This window comes from Catharus ustulatus, chromosome 20 (assembly GCF_009819885.2).
Source record: "Catharus ustulatus isolate bCatUst1 chromosome 20, bCatUst1.pri.v2, whole genome shotgun sequence".
Classification (NCBI taxonomy): domain Eukaryota; kingdom Metazoa; phylum Chordata; class Aves; order Passeriformes; family Turdidae; genus Catharus; species Catharus ustulatus.
Genome location: NC_046240.1, coordinates 1,318,235 through 1,345,068, shown reverse-complemented (window position 1 = coordinate 1,345,068; position 26,834 = coordinate 1,318,235). Strand labels below are relative to the sequence as shown.

The 26,834-nt window shown below is 52.2% G+C and overlaps 1 protein-coding gene across 3 annotated transcripts in view; it reads right to left on the bottom strand.

Moving 5' to 3' along the window:
* Nucleotides 1–26,834, bottom strand: part of SHISA6 (shisa family member 6) — a 193,125-nt gene that overhangs the window by 122,084 nt on the left and 44,207 nt on the right. The gene's annotated exons all lie outside the window — the stretch shown is intronic.

Here is a 26,834-nt window from a genome sequence, read left to right as displayed (position 1 = left end):
GCTGCTCCAAGCCCCAGTGATCAGCCTGTCCTTGGGCACTGCCAGGGATCCAGGGACAGCCACAGCTGTGCCAGGGCCTGCTCACCCTGCCAGGGAACAATTCCTGCCCAAAATCCCATTTATCCCTGCCTTCTGTCAGTTTGAAGCCATTCCCTGTATCCTGTGCCTCCATCCCTTGTAAAGTCTCTCTCCATCCTTCTTGTAGCTGCTTTCAGGCACTGGAATTTAGTATAACCCCTTAATTTTAATCTCTTTGTTCTATGAGTTTCATCTACAGAATCCATCAATAATTATCAGTATTAATTAATTTCCCACAACATTTCACCATTGTAAATTTGCCCAGAAATGCTTCTCATCTATAGATGTGCAGGAAGGAACAGAAAGGAAAGAGCTAAAATGAATCCAAGGAGAAGCAACTAGTTTAGCAAATGATGTTTTTAAAAATAAGACAGGGAATTAAGATTGAGGCTGTCTCAGCTCTACCCCCTGATGCCTTAAGGGATGTTGGCTCGTTATTTTGATCCATTTGAGATTTCATGTGCTGTGTAACACAGCACCCACCATAAATCTCAGCTTTTGTGGGGGAATTACAGCATCCTACCTTGGATTTGCTTGGGATTCCACTGCTAAGGAAGCCCAAGAGAACAGGTCAGGCTCAATTCTTAGAGACTTTCTGAAGCCTGTAATGAGAGGGACTGTTTATCAAAGGCTACTTTTACTGGAGAGAAGCCCCACCTGGTACCTTTTGTAGGTTCAGTTTCCTACAGAAATGTGGAAAAATGCTCAATCTCTCCAAGATCTCCAGAGCAAAGGCTCCCAGAGCCTGATTTCATCCTCAGGATTCAGGACTGTGCAATAATCAGAAAATACCACGTGTAGTAATATCCATATTGCACCAGAAAGAAGATTTCCATCATTAAAGGCAAACTGTGTCTCCAGTTCACTGACAGGGTTGGAAATGTCCAGCTAGGAAACCTTGAATCCTTCCTTTTCAGTAATTTGGGCTTCTTGAAGCACTTTGAACACCTGCTAGAGCTCCATGAGGAAAAGCACCTCTGGCACACGGCTGTGGCTGTGCCAGATAAAAGCAGGAGGCAGGAGAGAGGATCAAAGGCTCCCAGTGCTCTTCCTTCAATCTCACAAGTATGGACTCCTCAAGACCTCAGGGACTGAAAGGATTTTGGTGTGAGCTGCAAAGAAGGGATGGGAGGATCCCAAGGGTGTGGGATGTGCTTTATCCATGATTATGCTCCTTATCCCTGTGATTTGTGCAGACATGAAACACTGGAGGGGGGAACAGAATCAGCCATAAACTTCACTCTCTCTCACGCCTGTCCCCAGTAGGAACTGCTCAGTAAACAGGAACTGGGTCATTCCCTCTCTCCAGAGGAGTTGGTGTGAGAGAAACAGTTAAAAAATAATTATGCCACATGAGCCACTAGAAAATGCCTTTTCCCAGCAGCTTCTGGGGACACATGGGAACCTCTTTGGCTTTTCAAACTCAAAGGGACTTTGCTTAAGTTCCCTTCCAAAGAAAACTGCTTCAGCTCATTATTTGCAGACAGCATCTGTCACTTTTCTATGCCAGTGGCTGCTGATCGTCCTCAAAGAACATTGTACAAATGTGCAGACTGCTGTGTGCTGAGAAAGGACTGCTATTATATCAATTTTCCACTTGAAAGCAGCAATAACAGCAAATAAAGCCAGAGCCACATGACTCTGCTGGATCTGGGGCACTCACGGAGCCATTCACCCTCCCTGAGAGATGAGAGCCTCCCAGGGGCCGTGTGGCAGCCCCAGCACTGCTGGGTGCCAGGCACAAACTGCTTCTACTGGTGGGCAAGGCAGAGCCTGGGGGGCTCAGCCCTGTCCCCTTGGAGCTGCAGGACCAGAGCCCCAGGTGACACCTGGTTTGTCTGCCCTGTCCTGGAGCCCAGCCCAGCCCAAAATGCAGCTCCTGGGGGATGTGGGTGTGATGGACACAACCAGGCCTTGGCCAACAGGGCATGTGAGGTGTCCTGTCCATGGGACCAGCAGGAACTGAACCCACAGCTCCTTTTCCAGGGCTCATCTAAAGGAAGGACAAAATGGAATAATCTGCTTCTCTGGAAAATCAGCAATGGGGAAAGCCAAAGAAATTCTGTGTGAATTCTGCCCCCGTGACCCTCAGCATTTCCTGGCAGGTTTGTCAAATCCCCAGATTCCCCAGAGCAAGATACAGATCCCTCAGAGTGATCTCTGCAATTCAGATCTCTGCTTTCCCCATGGAAGAAAAAATGGAGCTTTCCTATAGAGGAGACACTGCAATTTTCATCAGTTAAAGATCAGACTGTTGAAATAGTGGTGCTGCAGGAGGAGGAATGAACCTTCTCCCTGCAGACAAGGGACATCATCTCCTGCCTTCTGATCAGGATCCCCAAACTGTTTTTTCCTTGGATATGGGAAACTGATGGAACTGCACAAAATGCCCCCTTGCAAGGAGCAGCTAAGAATGAGCAAAGTGTCAAAAACCCAAAAAAACCCAGCTGAAGGACATTCCTTGTTAGCCCAGCAACTGCTGAGCAGGGAAAGGACCTGCCATGGCACAGGGAGAGGTGTGAGCTCCCAAAGGAACATCCCCTGTGTGTGCCACCTGCAGCTCATCCCATCCTGTCCCATGAGGGAGAGGGAGGGAGCTCAGGCCAACAAGATTTGCCAAGTTTTGCTTTTTGCAGGAGCGTGTTTCAGACACAGCACACTGACTCTTTAAAAATGTTTGTGGAATGTTGTTTAAAAGGTTGGTTTACTTGGAATTTAAAAAGTGCATTTCACTGTTTCCATACCAAATGGATTTCACACAACATCTCGAGTTCATTTAAAAGGCCTTAAATATCTGGATGTTTTTCAAAAGTTGAAAATTTCTGTTTCAGTTCTGTCACAGCTCATCTTTTCCATTCATTATGTTTTGCTTAACCTTTTGGATAAAAACACTATCATTCTCCCAGGGCTTCTGCAGCATTCTAATAGGAAGTGGCAGATTTGGAGAATATGTATGGATTTCAGGGAACAATAATTCCATCTCTGTTGTGTTAAACTTCAAACGGCCACTCCACGTGCTGGGCCTGCTCCAGAGGGATCCAGATTGAAAATGAGATGGTCCCTTTGAAAAATTCAGCCTAATTCTGCTCTTACTAAGACCAGTTTCAGCTATGCTGCTGGCTTCAGCAGGAGAAAGATGGGGTTGGTGGTCCCAGGATCTCCCACTGGAGGGATGTGCTGGAATATCCAAAGGAGTGTGGGCAGCAGGGCCAGGAGGGGATTCTGTCCCTGGAACAGGACCCAGTGCTGGTGTCCCCAGCATAAGAAGGACAAGGAACTGTTGGAACAATCCCAGAGCAGACCTGAAGTTGATAAAGGGACTGGAGCAGCTTCCCTGTGGAGCCAGGCTGGGAGAGCTGGGATTGTCCAGCCTGGACAGGAGAAGGTTGTGTGGAGACCTCAGAGCCCCTGCCAGGGTCTGGAGGGGCTGCAGGAAATGGGAGAGGGACCTGATCAGGGATGGAGTGACAGCACAAGGGGGAATGGGCTCAGACTGACAGAGGGGAAATTCAGGTTGGATATTGGGAAGGAATTCCTCCCTGGGAGGGTGGGGAGGCCCTGGCACCACCAAGGTCACCATGAATCCATGTCCTCAAGTGCCACATCCACACGTTTTTTGAACACTTCCAGGGATAGTGGCTTCACCACCTCTATGGGCAGCCCCTTCCATTGCTTGACCACCCTTTCTGTGGAGAAATTGTCCCAGTATCCAATCTAAACCTCCCCTGGCTCAGCCTGAGGCTGTTCCCTCTCCTCCTGTCCCTATCTCTGGAGCAGAGCCCAACCCTCCTCAGCTGTCCCCTCCTGTCAGGGACTTGTGCAGAGCCACAAGTTCCCCCTGAGCCTCCTTTTCTCCAGGCTGAGCCCCTTTCCCAGCTCCCTCAGCTACTCCAGCCCCTTCCCAGCTCCATTCCCTTCCCTGGACAGGCTCCAGCCCCTCCATGTCTCTTATTCTCAACATCTTTCTTCTCCAGTCATTTATTTATAGCCTGGGATTTTTAAAAATTGCATTCAAGTGAGAGGACACCTGTCAGGGATAAATATAAACAGGGTAAACACCTGGCTGGCTGTGTGTGTGCTTCAGGAGGCATGAGGAAAACAACACGGGGATAACAGGCTGGGAATGTTGGGAGCTCTCCCAGATCTTTGGGAAATCTGGCAAAGTGACCTTGAACATCCTGAAGAGTGGGGGTTGCTCCTGAAGCTGCTGGTAGACGAAGATGATGCTGGTCTGTCTGCTCTAATTAGGTTCTGAAGTGCTTGGGGTGAGGACTGACTTTTCACAGGGGATGTGGCAGCAAGCAGCACCAGAGAGCTCTGGAGCAAGGCAGAGCATCTGGCTTTATCTGAATAATGGCCACAACAGAAACAGCATAATAAGGAGACAAAAACGCTGTGTTGGAACAAGAATGATGCCAGTAATGTGCTAATAGCACTAATTACAGCCGTGGTGTTAATTGTGGTTATGAGGGGCGCTTAGCAGAGCCGAGCAGAGGGCTGGGATCAGGAGGGGAACACAGCCCAGCAGAACAGCTCCCACAGCCCTGTGGGACTGGGGCAGGAGGTGGTGGCTCTGGAGGCTGCAGTGTCCCCAGATGTGCCAGCAGCTGGATTGTCTGTGGGTGGGACAGGAACCTCGGTGGGGTCACAGCTGTGGCTGGCTGCAGGAGGGCGTGCCTGACCCTGCCCACCTCTCTGAGCACAAACAGCCCCATCTAAACTGATAATTCCAGGGGGTTTTGTTGTAATGAAGGAAAATGGGCCAATTTCAATTCATGCCATCCTGAGCAGTCTGAACTCACACTCTATGCCTGACTCTGGGGCCATTGCAGCTCTCACTTTCTGTGCCATCATCACTGAAATTCTCAGCATTTTGGGGAGCAAATCCCTTTCCTGAAGCCGCACAGTGCAGATCTAAGTTCTTACTGAGGTTCTACTGAAACTGCATTAGTCAAAAATATTAATAATAATTATAAATTAATGAGAAAATCAGAGAATTGTTTGGGTTGGAAGGGACCTTAAAGATCAACCAGAGCCACCCCTGCCATGACAGGGACACTTGTCACTGTCCTAGGCTGCTCCAAGCCCCAGTGTCCAACCTGGCCTTGGCCAGTGCCAGGAATGGGAAAATCTTCCTTAGATAAGTCCTGAGCAATCCCAGCCTCTGGTTTCTGCTGAATAATGTGGATCACGCCTTCTGCAGCCAACCTGAGAGCCCTCAGCCACAGTTCATATCCATTTCATACATCAGAGGTCAGCTGTCACTATGGATACAGCACTGACCCTGGCACAGGGGCAGGGTCAGCCCAGATGTGCCCCAAGGCTGGGCACAGGGGCAGGATCACCCCAGATGTGCCCCCAGGGCTGGGCAGAGGGGCAGGGTCAGCCCAGATGTGCCCCAAGGCTGGGCACAGGGGCAGGGTCACTCCAGATGTGCCCCCAGGGCTGGGCACAGGGGCAGGGTCACTCCAGATGTGCCCCCAGGGCTGAGAGGGTGGGATCTGCCATGGGGTCGGTGTGAGGGCTCCTTGAGCAGGGACTGGCACATCACTCCCGGGGTCTGTACCCCTTGCTGCCCCTTCTCCCCCCAGAGCAGGCAGGGGCTCCTTTGGGGCTGGCTCCATCTCCTGAGCCCAGCCAGAGCCCTGAGGGTGCAGAGCTCAGCCTCAGCCTGGCTCTCTCAGCTGCTTTTGCCTCAGGTGAACCTCACTGAGCTCACAATGAGGCATCAAAACTCCCAGGGATTTTTTTGAGACCATCAACAGAAGCTGTGCCAGTTATTCCTCCTTGGAATCAGGGTAACGAAGCTTGTGCTGTGGCTCTGGAATGTGGGCTGCTTTGGCAGCCTGGGAAATCAACTTTCTGATAGAGGGAATAATGTGAAAAGGCAATTTTTCCTCTGAACAAAAATGGAGACTTAGATAAAAGCCACACATTTTTTATGCAAATGATATTTTCAAGGAAAAAGTGGAAATTTTTCATTCTGAACTTGTTGCTATTTCCACGGTTTTATCCCCCATGTCTTCTGGCTTGGTGTTTTTATTCAGAAAAGTGGTTTGTGTGTGAGTGCACATGTGCATGCATGAATAATAGATGTTTTCTTAGTGGGATTGCTCATTACCCTCAACCTCCTTGGTAATCCTCTGATTTTGGCATTAATGTGTTTTCCCTCAATGCTTGATTGGTCTGACCCCAAATTAATACAGAGCAAGGGTAACTTGGGGACTGAAGTGAGTGATGTCTGTGGAAATGGAGAATGTATTCGTTATGTGAGCAGGCACATTCCCTGACAGCAGCTTAAACCGAGCACTTAAGAAGCCTCTTCAGGGTTTTATTGTCTCTGATGAGATCATGATTCAGACTACTCCAGCAGTATCTCAGGAACAAAAGCCCTCGGGGAGCGGAGCTGGATCTCAGGGCAGGGTTTGATGCATGGGTTCGAAAGGAATCCGGGTTTAATTCACTCCAACAGAAAGAAAAGTGTCAAATGAGCCCCCAGATGGGGGTGGAGACAGGGACAGCCTGGTCAGAGAGGAGTCTGAGGGACCTGGAGCATCCCTAGGACAGGGACAGCCCTAGGGAATCCAGTGATACACTCTAAAGAGTTTTATCGAGCAAGTTTAGGATTCTCAGAGATTTTCTATTTGGTCTAAGACTAAAAGGTGGAGGAAAATAAGTTTTGGATGTTCAGAGCTTTTGTTCTTTGGTCTAAGACTAAAAAATGTAAGAAAATATGGACACCCTGAGTGTTCATTAAATGCTTAATAAAATACAGGCAAATCCTTTCCTTGCTATTTCTTACTGGGAAAAGGATGAAACTTTTTTTTTTTCCTTTTTTTTTTCTTTTTTTCCTGAGTGTTAGAGAAGTAAAAAGAGAAAAATCCACCTTGAGAGATTCAGGAAGCGTGGAAGGTTTGGCCTAATTAATTCCGTTCTTCAAGTCATTATCACCTAGCAGCAGGTGAAGAGGAGCTGCTAGACAGACTGGTACTGAGGCTTTGGTGTTTCAACTGACCCTAAAGATTACTGCAATCTCCTCTCCAGGAGGAGAGGACACTGAGAAGGGACTCCTCTCCCCCAGCACCCGGAGAAGCAGAGGACAGGAGGAAATGATTTTGTGCCCTGGGTGAATTCTGCACCGTGGCATTGCTGAGTCCATGACACTGCAAATGTCACTGGAACGCCCCTTTCCCAGATCTGCCTCATACGGTGGGAACACTTCACTTGTTGCATGGATTCTTTTTTTCCTTCCAGTACCTGAAGGAGCTGCAGGAAAGATGGAGAGATATTCTTTACAAGGGATGGAGGAACAGGACAAAGGGGAAGGGCTTTAAATTGAAGGAAATTAGATTGAAATGGGATTTTGGGCAGGAATTGTTCCCTGGCAGGGTGGGCAGGGCTGGCACAGGGTGCACAGAGCAGCTGTGGCTGCCCCTGGATCCCTGGCAGTGCCCAAGGCCAGGCTGGACACTGGGACAGTGGGAGATGTCCCTGCCAGGGCTTGTTCAGTCTCTGTTCTGCTGGAACTGGGATAAATCCACCCCACAACGAGCAGAGTTTGCTGCTGGGACACACCATAACCCCATCCCCACTCCTTCAGCCTTTGTTACCTGAAGAGCTGCTCAGTCCCCGGGAGTTGTGTTGGGATCCTTTCTAACCTGTTTATTTGTTAGATGAGCTCCCGTGATTCCTGGGTACAGCAGGTTTGTTATCTGAGACAATGCTGATAAGAGCACTGGGATACCCGGGATGGCAGCACCCAGAGTGGATTATCTCCGTTCTCCTGGGACAAGGGATTGCTCATCAAAGGGATTGTGCACAATACTTATTCTTGAAAGCAAATCCCAAAGTTACAACATCAGTACTGCACAATTCCTTTCCCTGCAGCGGAGCAGGGCAGCCCTGAGTCCAGCTGTTCTCAGCTCAGCTGTGCCAATTCCAGAGGGGTCTGGGGGACTCAAACCCCCTGGCTGCATGGGGAGCACACAAAGCTCTCCTGCAGTGGCATCCAGTGCCTCTGACACAGCTTTCTGCAACCCAGGGTCCCCGAGATCAGCTGCAAAAAAATAACCACGTGGACCTGGAGTCAACATCCAGAAAAGATCGATTAAGAAAGAAGCCAAATACAAAGAGCACGGGGAGGGAGAAGGAAGGGGAGCCAGGAATTTGCATTCCCATGATTGAGGAGATTTATCTGCGTTTCTAGTTAATAGAAGACATTAATTGATTCATGTTTTTATGGCTGCACACTGAGCTATTTCTGTCTGGAAGGAGACACTCTTAAACGGAATGAGTCAGACCAGACCTGTTATGTCACCCTGGGACCCTGAAAGACTTGTTAATAGCTCTGAAGAAACCAAGTTGCTTCACAGGGCTATTTTCTCTTCAGACATCAAAAGCAGAGTGAAAGGAGAGGAGTTCTGAAGGCTGAAAACGATTTTTTACACGGTCCTTTGCATTTGACAAATAGCAACAGGATAATCAAAGAGCTCTGCTCTTCACAAGACACTCCACAGCCATCCCAGCAGGATTTATCCCTCCAGCTAAACAGGAGCTCCTGGAACGTGGCTAAGGGAAGTCCTAGCAGATCCCAGCTCCTCAATTCACTTCCTTCCAGATTAACTTTGCAAATCAAAAGAGAAGGAAAGCGTGGTTCTCATCTTTAACATTTTTAGAGAAACATAGGAAGGAATTCTTCCCTTCGAGGGTGGGGAGGGACTGGAGTGGAATTCCCAGAGCAGCCCTGGATCCCTGGCAGTGCCCGAGGCCAGGCTGGGCAGGGCCTGGAGCAGCCTGGGATGGTGGAAGGTGTCCCTGCTCTTGACAAGGACTGGAACTCCTTGGATGATCTTTAGCTTCCCTTCCAATCCAAACCATCCTGGAATTCTGTGACATTCCTCCAAGCCCTTTTTCCCTACAAAGGCACCTGTCCTCTAGACGGGAATAAACAAGGTTCTTTATTAAAAAGTAAAACTCTAATGGCCTTCCAGATGCCACAAGGGCTGATGTGACACATCTTGGTGGCTCTGCCCAAGGAGAGGTGACAATTCCTGGGATGGAGCCAGCCCAGGAGCTGAGAGAAGACAGGTCCAAAGTGACAAAATCCATCTTTACAAAGCCCCACCTGTGCCTTCAGCCCCCTGCCAGCATTCCCACCTTCACTTTGGGAAGGCAATCAGGTAGTGTTGAACTCAAACCCACAAATGCTTTGTTTGTCACCATTAGGCCAAAAATATCTGTGGGAAATGTCGACAAATCAAAAGCATTTGTCATTTCTGCTTCTGTTTCCCTGGTGACAAAGATTTAAATAAACAAAACAAACCAAAAAACTACAACCCCCCTGGTTTTTCCAACCCTGCAGCTCATGGGTTTGTCCATTTTATGTTTGGTTCAGAGCAGCACAAGGGTGGCAGGAACCTGTGGAATGGACTCGAACTCGTCTGGAAACTGAAGCCTCTGTGCCAAAAAGAGCTGGAATTTCTTTGCCTCCCTCCAGCTAGGAAAGTGCTACCTGGCCCAGGTGTTCATGGCACAATAAATGCCTGTTTGGCCTCGTCCAATTTAAGCAGGGAGAGTTGTGCTTCCTTCCACCTGTGCCAGACAGGAACATCCCTCCCAGTGCTGACCATGGCACATCTGCTGTTTGCTCCAGCATTTATTTTGGTGTTGCTGCCTTGAACATTTTTGCAGCTCGTGGGCATCAGAGGAGCCCATCAAAGGGCTCAGTTCTGCCTTACAGGTGTGCACAGCAGGAGCCTGGGTGTCTCCTGAGCTCTGCTGGCACTGGGTGTTTGTCACCATCCTGTGTTTGTGATGCCCTGAGCAGCCCAAGCAGGATTTTGGGAGCTGGCCCAGAGTGGGGGGGGGGGTATAAAAGTGCATTCAGACAAATCTGCCTTCAGCCATGTTCACGCTCTCCCTTTTGCCAAGGAAAAAGCCTGAGAGAGGAAATTGTGCTAATTGGGCACCCCTGGAGCTCATGGGGAGCACAGCCTGGGAGCCCTGCTGGGCTGGGGGGGTTTAGTCAGAGAATCCCAGGATGGGTTGGGTTAGGAAGGATGCTGAAGATCATCCAGTTCCACACCCCCTGCCATGGGCAGGGACATTTTCCATTCCAAGCCCCAGTGTCCAACCTGGCCTTGGGCACTGCCAGGGATCCAGGGGCAGCCACAGCTGCTCTGGGCACCCTGTGCCAGGACATCACCACCCTCCCAGGGAAGGATTTTTTCCTGATTGCCAATCTAAATCCACTCTCCTTCAGCTTAAAGCCATTCCTTGTGTCCTGTCCCTCCATGCCTTGTCCCCAGTCCCTCTCCAGCTCTCCTGGAGCCCCTTTGGGCCCTGCAAGGGACTCTGAGCTCTCCCTGGATCCTTCTCTTCTCCAGGTGAACAGCCCCAGCTCTCCCAGCCTGGCTCCAGAGCAGAGGGTGAGTACCAGGAAGGCTCAGGGTTTTTTGGGGGTGTCTCCCCTCTGTGAGAGTCCCTTGTTGACAAATGCAGGCACAGAAATCTCGCCCTGAGTGCTCTGTGCCCAGCACCCCCCCGAACTCCATCTCTGGGGGGCTTCAGCCTCCTGGCTCGCCAGCAGCAGCCCAGAGCACACAGAGCTCCTGCTGCCTGCTCTTCTCTGCCACTGAAGCCCTCCAGGAAAGGGCAGTGGCAGAGTGAGGGTCAGCACAGGCAGGATAAAGGCAGGCTGTGCCAGCTGGAGCTCTTGAGCTTTGTGCCACAAACCTTGGGATGTGACACCAGTTACAGATCTGGGGGATCCTTCTGTGCTGTCACTCTGCAGAGTGGGTGGCCTTCAGCTCACGCTGGAGTTCACACTCAGTTTGAGGAGCAGCACTGCTGAAACAGCCACATCCCCCCTCCTCCTCATCCTCCTCCTCTGCCCTGTGCTGCTCCTCAGCACCTGTCCCCAGAATCCCAGAATCACTGAGTTTGGAAAAGACCTCCAGGGTCATTCAATCCAACCTGTGCCCAATCCCCACCCTGTCCCCAGCCCAGAGCACTCAGTGCCACCTCCAGGAATTCCTTGGACCCCTCCAGGGATGGGCACTCCAAACTCCCAGGGCAGTTCCAATCCCCGAGCACCCTTTCCATGGGGAAATTCCTGCTGTGTCCACCCTGAGCTCCCCTGGCCCAGCCTGAGCCGTTCCCTCTCCTCCTGTCCCTGTTCCTGGAGCAGAGCCCGATCCCCCCTGGCTGTCCCCTCCTGTCAGGGACTTGTGCAGAGCCACAAGTTCCCCCTGAGCCTCCTTTTCTCCAGGCTGAGTCCCTTTCCCAGCTCCCTCAGCTGCTCCATTCCCTTCCCTGGACACGCTCCAGCCCCTCCATGTCCTTCCTGTCCTGAGTGTCCCAGAGCTGCCCCAGCACTGAGGTGCCCAGCAGTGCCAGCACAGGGATGGGCACTGCCCTGGGGCTGTGGCCAGCCCACAGCTGGGACAAGCCTTGTCTTTCTTGGCCACCACAGCTCCATGAGGGGAGTGCAGGACTGATGTGGGTTCAGAGCAGCCTGGCCCTGGTTGCACCCTCTGGCTCAGGGGTGGGCACAGCAGTGGCTCAGCAGGAGGATGCCCTGAGAGGTGCACTGAGTGGACAGGGCTCGTTCCCTCTCCTGCCTGCAGCTTTGGGGAGGTAATTTCAAACTGCACTCAAGCCCCTGGTTCAGCTGCAAACCTTGTACCCCAATTCCAGTGTGTCCCCTGAGTTCTCATGTACATCCAAGAACTCCCCTGTCTCAGGGTGAGCTGAACCAGGCAAAAACAGCCACTGACCCTTTCCTGGAGAGCCAGGGTGACTAAAAGCCAAATGACTCAGACTAAGAGCCCCGTTTTTAGATGCTAATTAACAAGAATATCGTCTATATGGGAACTATATGACTAATGTCTGAGTTGTGAGCCTTGCAAGGGTCAGGATCACCTGGGAAAGGAGGAGGATGTGGGCAGGGAGCTGTCCCAGGTGTGGGATGCCCTCCTGTTTTTCCCTGCCAGGATTTTCTCCCCTCTCTGGAGAGCTCAGGAGTTTTGTCATTTGAGGCACAGGACCTACTTTGCAAGAAAAGCAGAAGGTTTAGAGGAGAGAAAAGCAATGGCCTGATCTGTTTATCTCTGAGTCAATCAATTCCTGCAGAACGGGGATGTGAACAGACACAGCTCAGGGAAGGTCTGAGCAGCTGGAAGCTGATGGACTCCGTGCTACTTCTTGAGGGATATTATTTGTGCTTTCAGAACAGAACTACAAAGGCACAAATAAATCCACCTTCTCTGGGAAATTGTCCTTTATTCTGCTCCCCAACAGGCACTCGGGGTTGCTGGGGCAGGTTTATTCCAGAAACATTGTCCCTGCTGGGCTCCAGAGCTCGTCAGGCAGTGCCAGGGAGGAGAAGGGACACATCCTGCAAGCCTGGTGGCAGAGCTGCTGGGACAGAGTGTTCCTGTGGGGAATGGCCAGTGCCTGCTGCAGAGCTCCTGGGCCTGCACTGCTGGAGAGATTCCCAGCCCAGACCTGCACACCGCCCTCCCAAACCCATCCATCACCAAACTCCAGTTTGTGCTGGGCTTGTCCTTCCCTTTGCCTGGGATTAGCCCCACCACACTGATGCAGGATGATCCCACATCTCCCAGTCCCCTTTTCTGGGCTAAACAAGATACACTTTAGTCCCATCTTGTCCAGCAGGACAAGCCTTCCCCAGAAAATCCTCCTTGAAGTGCAGTTCTGTGCCTGCTGCAGGATGAGTTAATCTTCCTTGAATGGAGCAGAGGAAGAGAAACCTCTCAGTGGCTCCTGCCCCTTCTGTGGGTGATTCCTTATCCAGAGAGGACTAAAGAGCAGCCCAAAGGCACTGATTTCTGTGCCTTCTCTCTGCTCCTGGTGGTGGTTCATGTCCATGCTGGGGACTGGAGGCTTCTGTCCCAGGGAATCTGATGAATGCATTTGTCAGGAGCTGGAGGCCCTCGGGAGGTCTCCTTTGGGTCCATCACCCTGGGAGCTGGTGAAAGAGTCAGCCGTGGTTGGGATGAGGCTTCTCTGGGATTTGGGATGTACCCCACAGCAGAGCCTCTGGCTCCCATGGACACTGAGGATCCAAGTCACTGAGGTGTCACACTGCCCCTGCTTGGTCCCTGCTGCTGCCTCAGACAGAGGGGAAGGGAAGGAGGAACCACGAGACACAGGAGGGAGCTGGGAGCTGCCAAACCCCTGCCAGGACCTGTCTTACTCTGCTTTGCTTTCAGACAGCAGACTGGGTTGGGCTGGAACGGACCTTAAAGCCCATCCAGTGCCACCCCTGCCATGGCAGGGACACCTTCCACTGCCCCAGGCTGCTCCAAGCCCTGTTGAGCCTGGCCTTGGGCACTGCCAGGGATCCAGGGGCAGCCACAGCTGCTCTGGGCACCCTGTGCCAGCCCTGCCCACCCTGCCAGGGAACAATTCCTGCCCAATATCCCATCCAGCCCTGCCCTGTGTCAGTCTGAAACCATTCCCTGTGTCCTGTCCCTCCAGCCCTTGTCCAGAGGCAGGGATGGGAGGGGAGCAGCCCTTGAGGAATCTCCTTAGCAGTGGGCAGGAATCAGAGCCTGCTCAGGATTAAACATCTGGGAGAGGGAGCAGCAGTGTGGGTGCTACAGACAGGGCTCTGTGGCTTTGTGGCTTCAAGTGCCCATGTCCCTTTGGGCCCTGTGTGGCACTGCAGGGGGGGGGTCACACTTTTATCTTCTCCCTCCTGCCCTACTCAGACTCATTTCCTTGCTGCCTTTGCCAACTGCAGCTGCTGGAGCCAATTCTCCACGACCTGGAGCCTGCAGAAAGAAAAACACCTCCCTGCCAAGCCACTGTGGCTACCAGGAACCACCACGGGCTCAGACTGGGCCAGCTCAGAAGCTCTGAGCAGCCCTGGCTCGCTGTGCTCAGTGTCTGGGCTGGGAGCTCTCAGCAGCCAAAGCTCACAGGGGACAGGACAAAGTTGGAGCTGCACCTGTGATGTCTGGAGAGGCTCCCTGGAGCAGAGGTGGGCAGTGCTAAAGGAATAAAGCAGGGATTTATTCCAAGCCCTCCCAAGGATTCACCTTGGGCACTGCAAGAGCCCGGCCGTGGCTCCAGCCAAGATGGAGCCCAGATGGATCCGAGTCACGAGTTCTCACACTTTGATCACTTTGGGGCCATTTCCAGCTTGGCCTTCATTGTCCAATTCCAGCTGCAGCTTCTGCACTCCCATCCTCCCAGATTCTCTCCTCAATTCGCTGCTGTTTGCACTTTTTGGGGCTGGAGCTGCAGCGGTGTCCTTGGTTCTGGGCTGGAAAAGGATTGTTTTGTGTGCCTGAGCTGGGAGGAGAACTTGTGACACTTTGTATGGAGTTCAGAGTCACACACCAATGCACTGCAGAGTCTGGGAATATGAAAGCTCAAACTTAAGGCCTCACCTGAAGCCCCAGCCCCATGAGCTGCAGAAATGCCCTGCAGGAAGCCCTGAGGAGGAAAAGGTGAGCGGTCACCAAGCTCAGCATCACAGCTGTGTCCCCTGAGCAGAGCCACAGGAGCTGTGGGGGTGTCAGCTCTGTCCCCACCCCAGGCACAGGAGCTGGTTCAGGGTGGCCCAACCCTCGAGAGCAGCTCCTGCTCCCCTCTGGGTGTCCCAGTTTCCCCCAGCTCTCAGCAAACTGGGGCGAGCTGAGGGTATTTCTGGCAGCCTGTGGGTGCACAGCCTGAGCTGCTCCACGGGAGCTGAGGGACAGCAGGAGCTCAGGGAGGTCCCTGCAGTCCTAGGAGCTGCGGCACTTCATCCTCAGGAACATTGCTACCACTCCTGTGCCTCCTCTGGGGGCTCTGCCTGTCTCCCTCTCCACAAAAGCTCAGGACCTGTGCTCTGTGTCCTGCACCCTGCTGCCTCCACAGTGGGTGGCAGTGACACCCATGGGTGATGCCCTGGGACAGAAGCACTGCCTGCTCTCCCTTCTGAACCCAGCATTTTCTATCCATGCCTTCCACACAGAAAGGAGGAGCAGAACTCACCAAACCTTCTCTGGCCCAAACCTACATCACAAACTTTATTCATGGCTCCCTCCAACACAGACACGTCACCAGGCACTTCTAAAGTCTTAATTCCCATTCTACTTCCTAATCCAAACCTCAGGTTGTTCTCATCACCTTTATTTGAACCAGCTCTATTTTTAGTTTCCTGCTTTAAAAGGAAGATGAGGAGATGCCTTTTATAGACTGTGCACTCCTGCTATCTGAGCAGATCTGAAATTAATACCAGTTACTGGTACCTTGGAATAAAACCTGGTGTTACATCTGAAACAACAGAGGCAGTGTGATGACAGAACAAGAACAGATAAGAGTGGAGCACCTGAAGAAAATGTTGAAGGGCTGAGTTTCCAAAGAGCAATCCAGGAATTGTCAGCACAGATCTGGTGACACACAGAGCTCAGCCCTGCTCAGAAATGGGGTTTGAAGGATTGCTGCACTTGGCAGATCTGCAGCTCTCTGGCTGCACAAACATTTTCCTCATTGTAGCTGGAAGGTGATCCCTGAGCTCAGTCTGGTCCTGCATTGAGCCCAGGGTGTGAACAAACTCCAGCAGCAAAATCCTGGGGTTGGGGAGCAGTTACCACCCTGCATTCCTTCTGGGTACAGAAACTAGGGATGGGAGGAGAAGGGAAAGGGAAAGGGAAAGGGAAAGGGAAAGGGAAAGGGAAAGGGAAAGGGAAAGGGAAAGGGAAAGGGAAAGGGAAAGGGAAAGGGAAAGGGAGAGGGAGAGGGAGAGGGAGAGGGAGAGGAGAGGAGAGGAGAGGAGAGGAGAGGAGAGGAGAGGAGAGGAGAGGGGAGGGGAGGGGAGGGGAGGGGAGGGGAGGGGAGGGGAGGGGAGGGGAGGGGAGGGGAGGGGAGGGGAGGGGAGGGGAGGGGAGGGGAGGGGAGGGGAGGGGAGGGGAGGGAGGGAGGGGAGGGGAGGGGAGGGGAGGGGAGGGAAGGGAAGGGAAGGGAAGGGAAGGGAAGGGAAGGGAAGGGAAGGGAAGAGAAGAGAAGAGAAGAGAAGAGAAGAGAAGAGAAGAGAAGAGAAGAGAAGAGAAGAGAAGAGAAGAGAAGAGAAGAGAAGAGAAGAGAAGAGAAGAGAAGAGAAGAGAAGAGAAGAGAAGAGAAGAGAAGAGAAGAGAAGAGAAGAGAAGAGAAGAGAAGAGAAGACTTCAACACATCATTAATCTGTTCCTGGTTCAGAGGGGAGCTGCAAGCCCCTTTTCAGAGGGGCAGGTGTGCAGCAGCACCATGGGCTGCTCTGCATTGCACACACGAGTTGATTTTCTGCAGCAGATCCAAGGCAGTGCCATTGAAATCCATCACAAACCCCAGCTATTGGCAGGAAATGGGCTTGGACTCAGCTCTTTCCTGAGGAGCTGGGCTGTGCTCCAGGGCTGTGTGGCACCACAGGAGTCCCTGGCAGCCCCCAGCTCTCTGCTCATTCCCTGGCTGGCAGGACTCTCTGAGAGGCACAAGTGCCATGGGAAGATCTGCCCTGGCCAAACCCTGCTCCATGCATCCCCTTTCCATGGGCTGGAGTGCTGCTCTCATGGAGGAGAGGGAATTTTCACTGCCAGAGGGAATTTTCACTGCCAGACAGAAAATCCCAGGTTGAACCCAAGCCCCAAACTGCCACAGGTTGGGGTTCTGGCAGCTCTGCTCCATGGGAACACCTTGGCAGCCTCAAGGCACTGCCTGGCAGTGATGCTGGCACCCAGGAAAGGCTTTGGAGAGCTGACCTGTCTGGCTTTATCTGGAATGAGACAAGACACCAGAGATGCATTTTCCAGGATGTGACAGCCACTTTTTAAGGGATTTTAAACTCCTGGGGAGTTTTAAAACAACTGCCTGAAGAGTGGGGATGAAGGGATTGGCTTAGTCCAGTTCTGGGAGGAATGAAGGTGCTAGCAGGAAGGAGAGAGCTGTCCCAGCTCCACCAGGAGCTCAGCAGGGGAAAGGCTCATCCTTCTCCCATCCAGTGCCTTGGCTGAGTGGAAATTCTACCAGAGGATAACTGAGAGACAGGCAGAGACTTGGGAAAGTTCGAGCAGGGACATGCTGCACTCATCCCTCAGTCCACAGCCCTCCCTCACATCCCTCCTGGGCCCCTCTCTGCTCCTTGGAGGACCCAACAGCCTCCTGAGAACCACCAGCCCCCCTCCATAGGCAGGGAAGTGACAGATGAGGGCTGCACCCTCCTCCTCAGTGCTGAGGAGTTTTGACTCAATGCCCACCCTCTGTGAGGGCAGCAGGAGCAATTCCTGCCCCAGGGAATGGATCCACTGCAGCCCCCAAGCCCTTACACAGGACTTCATCCAGCCCCTGCCCTCCTCTCCTCCCTGCTCCTCAGGAATCCTGCACTTTGGTTCATGGAGGAGCAAATATTGCCCTGCACAGCTTCCCTCCCCTCCGACACAGATCTGCTCCAAGCTGGCTTCAGACCCTGAACTCCCTCCTGAACTCTGGCAGAGGAAATGGCCGAGCTCTGCCTCTCCCTGAGCACACAAAGAGCAGCTCAAAGGCTGATAGGGGTTCTGGGTAAAGCCAGGCCTTTCTGGATAACCCAGTCCTTTCTTGAGCCAGAGAGAAACTTCTCCTTCTTGGAGCAAAACCCACAGCTCTGCTTCCAAAGGCCTGGGCAAACTTCTGCTGCAGCTCTGCTGTGCCCAGCCAGGACAGCAGAGCCTTGGCCCCAGAGGGCCCAGAGCAGTGCAGGGATATCCTGACATTTCCTGGGCAGCAGGAGGGCCAGGGACAGCATGGTGCTGCTGGTGACCCTGTGACATCAGAGGGGATCACACAGAACCAGGGAATCCCAGGATGGGTTGGGCTGGAAGGGACCTTAAACCCCATCCTGTGCCACCCCTGTCATGGCAGGGACACCTTCCACTGTCCCAGGCTGCTCCAGCCCCAGTGATCAGCCTGGCCTTGGGCACTGCCAGGGATCCAGGGGCAGCCACAGCTGTGCCAGGGCCTGCCCACCCTGCCAGGGAACAATTCCTGCCCAATATCCCATCCAGCCCTGCCCTGTGTCAGTCTGAAGCCATTCCCTGTGTCCTGTCCCTTCATCCCTTGTCCTCAGGCTCTCCTGGAGCCCCTTTAGGCCCTGCAGGGGGCTCTGAGCTCTCCATGGATCCTGGAACCCAAAGCATTCCATGATTCTATGATTCCACAGGAATCATGGTTCCCATCTTCAACCTGTGCCTTTCAGACATTGCCAAAACACAAACTGGTCACAGGCTGGGCCCCACATGCTGCCAAGAGGCGAAGATAAATCTGTGCCAAAGATTAAACCAATCAGGAATTTCATGTCTGGCTCTCCTGGACTGTCTGCAGTCACTGCTGTGGCATTTTCTGGGCACACCCCTGCAATGCCCAGTCTTATCCTGACCTGAAGGATGAACAGAAGCTCCTAAGACCAAATAATTCCCCTGGGAGCAAGCACCATCCATAGAAAGTCAGTCTGGAAGGCAAACCTGAGCCCTGTGTCTCCAAAAACCTCTTCTCTGATGATGAGCTCATCCCAAGGAGCCTCTCCCAAGGAACTTGGGCAGATAAACTGTGCATAGCACACTGGCTTGGCTGCAGCAGTCAATTTTTGGGAGTGCTCAAGCTCTCCATCTGCCCAGCTCTGATCATGTTGTTGTGGAAGATCACAGATGCTTCAGAATTACAGATCCCTCTGCAAAGTCCCCTCTCTGCTGCCAGGAGTCTCCAGTTCTTTTCATAATATTTGAATTTCTTATTTACAACTGGCAAGCAGGATGAAGAGCAAATGCAGCCCTGCCAAAGGCACATCAATGCAGCTCTAGGGTGAGCCTTCATCGAGGCTGAATTCCCTGTTTGGGGAGAGAACCAGCCTGAGATCCTCAGTGACACCATGGCAAGAAATCATAAGGGCTTTTTATACAGCGGTTCTTGATCATAAATAGAGAAAAGCACATTCCTCAAAGAGGAGCTTGTGGTGAGCAGCTGCAGCTCCAGTTTCACAGACAGCTGGGTTCTACCTGCCAGCTCTTCCCCACTTCCAGCTCAGCTTTCAAAGGTATCTGCCAAAACATCCCTGAGAGCTGACAGCCTCCCGTGAAAGGGCAGCCAGGAGCAGGCAGAGCTTCCTTCTCCTCCTCTCTGCCACTTCATTTATGTTGTTATCCTGTTATCACCAGCAGAAAGAGGAGGGATCCATCCTGGAGCTCCAGATGATTGAAATTCCTCCATGGAACTCAGCAGAGGGCTGGATGCAGCTTGTGGGGTGGGCAGCAGATGGGGAACTCGTGGAGTGAACACTTGTGGGATTTATCTCTGCATGGGAACAGGAGGCCCTCAGCAGTGGGGAAGGTGAGTCCCAAACTCTGGGTCTGTCACAAAGCCAGAGATGCCCTGTGAGCTCCCAGATGCCAAAACACCCAGCTAATTGTGAGTGTGCACACCCAGAAAGGCCCTGGTGGCCTTTTCCTGCCTCAAACACAAGATTCTGGTTTTCATTGTCTCAAAGAGAGAAAGAAGAGACAACCCCAGTCCTGTCCTTGACCCCCAGGACACCCCAGGTCAAGTTAAAAATGCCAAAATCAATGGATGGGTGAGCAATGGGATCTCCAAGGTCTCCTGGATCTCCAAGGTCTCCTGGATCTCGTGGTCCAGCAGGGATCCACGTGCTGCGTTCCCAGCTTGTGCCCATTTCCCTGCAGTGCCAAGGAACAAAAAGCTTAAGGGAGGTCTCAGAGCAGCTGCCAGTCCTGGTGCTCCTTGCTAACAGTGTGGGACACCCCAAAACCCTCTGTCCAGGCTCCTGCCCAGTCTGGGATGGAAGAACACGAGCCCTCACCTCAGTTACCTCCGTGCTCATTGCAGAAGGTGACACCAGGGACTGAGGGGGTTCCACTGGTGTGCCCCCACCCCTTCCCACAGCAGCTGCAGCCACTGGAATGTTTTCCATGGCCTTCCCCTCTCCTCCATCCCCAATGTTCTGAGGGCTATAAAAACCAGAGCTGTCCAGACCCTGCTGAGAAATGGATCAGCCATGTCTGAAGGCGATTAAATAATTCAGAGTGGCTGGAAATGTCCTATTGCGTCATGGAATCTTCCTGCAGGCTCCCAGGCCCTCTCCTCATCCCAATGATCCTATTTCCCAGCCAATACAATTAAGTGTCAGAATATGCAAGGCTTGGAATTAATCTGGAATCAGGATGCGGGTGATCTGCAGTGCACCCACTGCAAGACTCCATCAGAATTATCCAGGATAAACAGAAAGTGATTCATTGGGATGCAGAGGGCTCCAGCTCCAGCTCTCCATTGATGGATGTCTAAGAAGTGTTTAATGAGCAAAAAGGACTCAGCACACCTAACCCTCAATTTTTGCAAATCTATTCATGGCAAGTTACAGGTGCAGGTGTGAAAAAAATGATCTTCAAAGTTCTGCCTTTGCCTGTAATAATGAGTCTCCTGCAAGTGTGGATTACTAATGATGGGGGCAGGCAGTAAATTCCAGCTTGGAGCTGATTCACTGCGTGTTCTGTAGCTGTGCTGGGCCAAGGAAGTTGTGACAGATGTAATAGAAGACCCCAAAATAACAAATTAAGGGTACAAACCAGTGCTTTGGGAAAGAAACTGGAACACAGAGCTGCAAGCCAAGCAACAGGGAACCAGCCATGACAGCAGGGAACCAGGGCAATGTTGGAGGGAGGAATCGGAACTCTCAAACTGCTAATGAGGAGCAAATTAATAAATCTCTTTTCTCCCATTCATCTCTGAATCATATTTACATGCCAATGGAGCAGCAACACAGCTGGTCTTAAGTGGAGAGCTGTAAAAGGGGCTGAGTTTGGAGTGTCCCAAGGCAGCAGGGGTGTCCCAGAGGGGCAGGGTGGGTGCAGGAGGGGCAGGGTGGGTGCAGGAGGGGCAGTGGTGCCAGCCCCAGTGTCCCATCCTGCAGCAGCTCGCTGTTCCATGTACACAGATGTGTCAGTGCTGGAGCACAGAGCCTGCCAGACTCAGTCTGCAGGAAAAGCAGCCAGGATGTGCAGGTGAGGGAACACAATGGCTGGGGAGATCAGAACATCTCAGGGAGGAAATTACCTGCTCCTGCAGCTGGCACAGGATGTCCCAGCCCTGCTGAGCTGTACTGAGAGTCACACACACACAGCCTGAGCCCTGAGGCACTGACTCTGTGCTCCTGTCTGCTCACCAGGGGAAGCATCCAGAGGGAGCAGCAGGGCTGGGAAAACTCTGAAGCTTCCAGAGAAGGAAGGGGTGAGACAGTGGAGCTGTCCCCCAGATCAGCTGGAGACACCAAAGCAGTGCAGGAAGCTCTGATTGCCAAGTGTGACCAGAGCTGCCTTTGCCTTTGGAGGAGCTTTCCTTGTGTCCAGGCTCAGAGGCTGAGCTGGCAGATGGGGCTGGTGCTTCACCCTGGCTTTGCCTTCTGACCCTGCTGACACCAGGGCCCCTCTGCCAGTCTGACCTGGGGATGTGTCAGTGTGACAGGGAGATGTGTCAGTCTGACAGGGGGAAGTGTCAGTGTGACAGGGGATGTGTCAGTGTGACAGGGGATGTGTCAGTGTGACAGGGGGATGTGTCAGTGTGACAGGGGATATGTCAGTGTGACAGGGGGATGTGTCAGTGTGACAGGGGATGTGTCAGTCTGACCTGGGGATGTGTCAGTGTGACCTGGGGGATGTGTCAGTCTGACCTGGGGATGTGTCAGTGTGACCTGGGGATGTGTCAGTGTGACAGGGGGATGTGTCAGTGTGGCAGGGGCATGTGTCAGTGTGACCTGGGGATGTGTCAGTCTGACCTGAGGGATGTGTCAGTCTGACAGGGGATGTGTCAGTCTGGCAGGGGGATGTGTCAGTGTGACAGGGGGATATGTCAGTGTGACAGGGGGATGTGTCAGTGTGACCTGGGGATGTGTCAGTGTGACAGGGGTATGTGTCAGTCTAACAGGGGGATGTGTCAGTCTGACAGGGGTATGTGTCAGTGTGACAGGGGCATGTGTCAGTGTGACAGGGGGATGTGGCTGTCCAGGAGGCTGCAGGAGGAGGGAGGGAGGTTGGCCGAGGTGCCAGCTCAGATCTGGGGTGTTTCCCTCACCTCTCAGAGGCACTGGCACACAGGTAAAGGGAGAAGCCACAGACTCAGCTGCCCCCTCCCTCCAGCCACTCTCCCTCCCAGGCTCGTGTGATCCCACAGATTCCTGCAGCTCCTAAACCTTGAATCCATGAGGCAGCCACCTTCCACTGCTCTGGTTCCAGGAACATATGGTCTCTCTGCCCACACACCCAGGGAAAATTATCATTTTCTAAGGTAGATCAAGAACAATTTCCTCCTTTTGAACACATACAACACCAGGGAGGGGGATGTTCACCAGGAGATGTCAGGGGTGATGCTAGATCTGAGGACAGCACCTGGGTGTAAAATCCTGCTGAAGCACAAACAGCCCATCCCCACCCAGTAAGCACAAATCCTGTGCCTCCAAAGCTGTGCCCTGAGCACTGTGCCCTGAGCACTGTGCCCCTGCCTGAGGTACAAGGTTAGTGAGAGCAGAGGCCCAGCAGACAGATCCCACATATGGGCTGCAAACCTGCCAGATCTGCACAGCAAATCAGAGATCAGATGTGCTGGGAGCAGCTTCTGCTGCTCGGCCATAGGCTGGCTCTGCCCACACCTTGCCATGCTGGGGGTGATGCCAGCACCCTGCCCTGCACACGAGGCTCGGCCCTTGCTGTCCTTCCTGCCTGCTGGCACTGCACAACATCCTCAGAGCAAGTCTGAGCAAGGAAAGAGCCTCCTACAGATGCCCTGGCTCAGAGCACACCTGCCAGGCAGCCCAGGCACAGCCTTGAACCAAGAGGAAAGGTTCCATTTCTGGAAGTGTTCTTGGGCAGGCTCTGGGGACATTTGACTCCTGAGTTTTCCACACAGCCCTGCTCTGCAGCTGCTCCAGATCTGGCACAAGCTTACAGGGAACAAGCAGATTGTAGGAACAGCTCTGTTTTCCCCTATGAAATGACCCAGCAGAAGAGTCTAAACCCCTCTGTTCCTCCTGCCTCACTCCCCCAAGCCCTTGCACTCAGTTCAATTGGGAAATTCTGCTTTTTCCAGAAAATAACCTCACTATTTTTTACACTCTTGCAGAGTTACTGGGAAAACAAAGAAGCCCTTGAGTGCTGAAGAGAGATTATTGTCTGCTCTACAGAATTCCTGCTGCTGTCCCAGACTGCTGAAACTCAAGGAGCTCAATTCCATTGGGAAACTATTTTCAAGGTCTGAGACTGAGAGTGAGGAAAAAAAAATCCAACAAAAAAAATCCAAAATAAAAATCACATTTTTACTGGAAAACTCAGCAATACAACATGGGATAGGCAATGTGGAGTGAATGTGTTCCCTCCCTGGGGTGTTTCACCTAAATCCCCTCCAGCCTGGGGCAGTGCCAGAGCTCTGGGGAGCACTGAGGGCACAGCCCAGGCCGGGCTGGGACACAGACAGTGCCAGGGAGCTCGGGATAGGCTGGAGAAGCTGGGATTTAACTCAGGTTGGTGCACAGAGGGGGAAGCTGGCTCCTCTCTCCCAGTGTGCCCCCAGAGCACTGAACCCCCCCACACCTCCCACAGCCCCAGGAGCTGCTCCCACACAGGAATGTGGATCCATCCTCCCCCTCTGGGCTGGAGGAGGCAGAGCTGCCCTGTGCCCACCCAGTGACCTCCTCGGAGGTGCTGCTGTCCCCCCGCTGCCTCCACACAGAAGTGAAAGCTGCTACCTCAGAACCAACCATCCAACTTCCTCCTACCTAGTGCTGGATGAGATCAGCCCTGCCTTGTGCCTCACCACGGGGACTTGCATGGCCTGAAGAGCCAGGATTCATCCCTGGATCACCCTGCCACACTGACAGCAGAGTGACTGCCCATGGTTTGAAGAACACGCGTTGTGATGGCTCCAGAGCCTTTGGGTGGCAGGCACTGCTGCACTGCCCAGTGGAATTCATGGAAGAGCCTTGAATTCCCATCCTGCAGGAGCTGGGGATGTCAGACATGTGAATGTGCTGATTTGGTATCCATGGTACTTTGGCATGTCTCACGTCTTTGTCTTCTGCCCAAAATAGATGAGCTCTTAAATATTACTCAGCACTTGGAGTTCTGCCATGGCACAGAAGACAGTTGAGAAAACACCAAAAATGTGTCTCCCAGTGCAGAGAAATATTGAGAGAAACTTCACTGGCTTTGTTCAGTCCAGGGGCAGAACCCTGTCCGCAAGGCAGGGTGAGGTTATTTGGCTGAAGTGGAGGTTGTAACACAAGGACTGAAAAAGGACAGAACTCGCTCATCTAAATAGAAATAGGACAAAATAGCAGAGTACCTGCTCATCTAAATAGGAATAGGATAAAACAGGGCAGAACCTGCTCATCTAAATAGGAATAGGACAAAATAGCACAGAACCCTCTCATCTAAAGTCCTGGCTGAAGCTCTCACCCCTCTTTACAGGGTGGTCACTTCAAGCTGAACTCAGGAAATCTCTCACACAATATTTCCCCAAATCCAAGCATTTCAGGCACAATCTTAAGGATAGAACCCCTCAGTCCTTTGTGACACCCCAAGTCCCCCCTGTCACAGCACAAACAGACAATCAGGTCATGTCACAGACAAAGGCACACACGAGCACAAGCAGGTCCTGCAGCAGGTGTGAGGTGCTCATCACTCTCACCACTCAGCAGTGGGGGGATTTGCCATTAAGAAACTGGAAATGAACTTTGTAGCACTGTTCAAAAACCAGGTGAATTTACAGGCAGCTGGAAGGTAAATTCTAAGGCCAGTCCATTCTGATGTCTATGAACAGCCACGATATTCATTTCTTCGGAGAACAGGAGCCTTTTATTCAGTTTGGAAAGCACCCCCTGTCTGATAAACAGGCTGCAATCCCACTGCCCACTGTTCCACCTTCCCAGGGACAGGAAATATGCTCTGGAAAAGGTGTGGAAACCCCTGGCCCACCTGCAGGAGAGCAAAGCCCCTGAGCCTTTGAAGCTAAAGAAGGAAAGGAGGTTTTGTTCTCACCTGGGAAGGAACTGGGAGATTCCCCAAACTGCTGGGAGGTGCCTCAGAGGTGTCAGGTGAGGATAACTCACCTGTCTGGGACAAAGGGCTGCATTTACAGCCCTGCTCAGGGATCTCCATGGGCTTGGTGGAGGCTAATGGGACACCCCACTCCATGGACCATGACTCCTGGGGTACCTTTGCTACCTGACCCTAAATACACCCCTGATGTGGCAGGACATCCTTTGGGATGGGGACACCTTGTGTGAAATGTCACCCACGGTCCTTCCTTGAACCATTGCAGCTCCCAGCCCACCTGAGGTTCCTCTACTTCCCTTCCCTCGGTGCAGAGCTGGGATTGCAGGATATTGGTTTGCAGGGTGTTGGAATCCAGCACTGGGATTGCAGGGTACTGGATTACAAATCTGGGATTGCAGGGTACTGACTGGATTACAAATCTGGGATTGCAGGGTGTTGGAATCCAGCACTGGGATTGCAGGGTACTGACTGGATTACAAATCTGGGATTGCAGGGTACTGGATGGCAAGGCTGCCATTTCAGAGTATTGGATTACAGGACTGGAATTGAGGGTGTTGCTCTACAAAACTGGCATTTCAGGGTATTGGATGACAGGATATTGGATTACAGGACTGGGATTTTGTGGTATTGGATGACAAATCTGGAATTCAGGGTATTGGATTACAAGTCCCACGGGTGCTGCCTCAGCCTCAGTAAACTTTATTTAAGCACACACAGACATACACAGACAATATACATATATTTGTTTCTTCTCTGACAGTTCTACAGGACCAACACTACTTTGGATGACACTCGTGGAGAACTGGAAAAAGTGCAGGAAATGTAGAAAAAAATAAAATAAAATATCAAGGTCTTTTAATTATTTGTAAGTGATGGTCATCCACAGAAACAACACAGGAGCGTTCAACCAGGCGAGCACGAGGACACAGCTCCACATACAGTACATTGGTCTAGAGAGGAATCTCCACATACATCGTGTCTAGGGGGAGTACAGCAGTCTTGGGGACACACAAGGGGACAGCAGTGGCACATGCACCCCCAGTGTCACAGCCAGGGCACCGGTGGCACTCGGGCAGGGCGGGGGGACAGGAGGACACTCCGAACACGTCTCACTGTACACCAGAAAAACTCACCAAAAAGGCAACAGCGTCATCAATGAACATTGCCCGGGGTTGTGGTGTCACCAGGACACAGCTCTGGTGTCACCAGAACGCCCTGGAGATTTGGTTATTTGTGATAAAGCTGTCTCTCCACAGATATTTAGATACAGTACATGTACACAGAACATACACAGAGCAGCATATGTATATTTTTTGTGTTTTCCTGTTTGTACATTATATCACAGATTATAGGAACACGGAAAATATAGGCTTCAGGAGCTAAAAAGAAATAATTTTATAAAATATTCATCATAACCCCCCCACCCTCCCCCCCAGTCTAAATAAATAAATAGATAAATAAATAAAATAAAAGCCCAGAAGTCAAAGAAAAGAACTCCAGACCCACAGTCTGGAAGTGGTCGCTGCCTGCCCTGGGCCAGCTGGACATTCCTGCCCTCCCCTTTGGGAGCACCCATGCACCCAGGAAAACACAAAGCTGGAGGAACAGTCCCACTGCACAGGCAGATAGATCCCCCTGCCAGGACCCCCAGGTCCTGCACTGACCCTGCAGCCACATTTC